General features: G+C 52.1%; 1 protein-coding gene and 1 long non-coding RNA gene across 4 annotated transcripts in view; both read right to left on the reverse strand.

Moving 5' to 3' along the window:
* Positions 1-1,381, reverse strand: part of LOC113212397 (uncharacterized) — a 15,903-nt gene that overhangs the window by 11,195 nt on the left and 3,327 nt on the right. The window lies entirely within an intron of this gene.
* On the reverse strand, positions 239-1,285 carry LOC127749300 (uncharacterized). 2 transcript variants are annotated; one of them, XR_008011066.1, is made up of 3 exons: positions 992-1,285; positions 449-641; positions 239-327 (listed from the first exon to the last, which is right to left on the reverse strand). It is a non-coding gene; the product is annotated as an uncharacterized LOC127749300 (long non-coding RNA). The 2 variants fall into 2 exon arrangements; XR_008011067.1 differs by having other exon boundaries at positions 943-1,285.

Consider the following 1,381-nt stretch of genomic DNA (forward strand, 5'->3'; position numbering starts at 1 on the left):
GCTCAGAGGCGCCGCCTCCGCGACAGCGGCGGCGTAACTTTGAGCTTCCATATCTCCACTTCCAGACTGTTGTTCGACAATTATTTTTATATGCGGCAAATCAGCAGACATTCTAGATTCTAAAACAGTTTTCCTTTCGTGTGTAAGTTCTCTTGAACGGGAGTTACACGTCGCAACGCGCAGTGGCGTAGCGGATCGGGGCCCCAAGCCGGTTCTCCATCTTAGGTCCTACTATCATGTCGCCAGTCCGGCGGCGCCCAGGTCCTTGGGCCGCAGGTAGGACAACACCTCGAGCAGCGGCACATCAGGCAGCGAGACGAGCGTCATCTGCAAGCCGAGCACGACGCATGCCAGGATGCATTGTTTTTTGTTTTTTTTTTACGATCGCGGCCCACGAGGGAAAACAGTATTTGATGTCGGATAAAAAAATAATCACAGCATCGTTTACCTGCTCACTTTGTTCCGCGCCTGTATCTTCGAACACTAGGCGTGTTTCATCCTTCTTTGGCGCATTACAGGCCAGTCGGGGCTGCAGTCGGGTAGGGCGGGTTGTCGGTGGTCGCGGCTGTGGCGGCGGCGGCCGTGTGGCCGTGGAGCCATCTCTCTTCAGATCCATGCGACCTAACCTAGAAGCCGGTTGCCTGATGCAAAAACAGACAACACATTCGAACACATGACACATGGTAAAACACATTCTTACTATCAGAAAACACGCCTCGAGGGTCTTGTTTGAACCGCGCGGGGGCAGTGTTTTTCAGCTAACAGAGGAAGAAGAATGGCTATAAATAACAAACGTTCCCGATCGGTCAACAAAATTCCAGCCTCTACGTCACGCTGGTAGAGGGGTTCGAGGCTCGACCAATCAATGTTCTAAGCGATCTTCCTTCGTTAGCCGAATTATACTATTACCAAAATTACAATATTGCCAAGAAGAAACCTAACCTCAAAAAAAAAAAGACGTAAACGAGTCCTCCGCTGTAGAGGATCTTACTTTTCTCTCCTAATTAAGAAAGGCTACGAGCGCCGGCAGTCACTCTTCTACTCAGAATCACGACTAACTCTAGAACTGTTCGCCCCCAACGCCCATGCACTCTACGGTCGTTTGTAGCTAGCTACCAACTGTGCAGCTCTAAACAGGGACGTAGGGGCACACTGCTGCCCCGCTGTTCCCCACTCGCCCGCGTGAGCACAGCGTGCGAAAACGACAAAATTCTTCACTGTTCATAGCATCGTGTTGTTACTGAGCGTTTCAGTACAAGCAAAAGTGTGGAGTAACCGATAGAAAGTGCATCACGAGTGAGGTGAGTGAGTTGAGGTGATGCCCCTCGGCCAGCACCCCGCCACCGCACCCCCACCCTACGCCTGGCTCACGTGCGCCCCC

Source organism: Frankliniella occidentalis, unplaced genomic scaffold (genome assembly GCF_000697945.3).
Source record: "Frankliniella occidentalis isolate FOCC.00 unplaced genomic scaffold, Focc_3.1 Scaffold44, whole genome shotgun sequence".
Classification (NCBI taxonomy): Eukaryota; Metazoa; Arthropoda; class Insecta; order Thysanoptera; family Thripidae; genus Frankliniella; species Frankliniella occidentalis.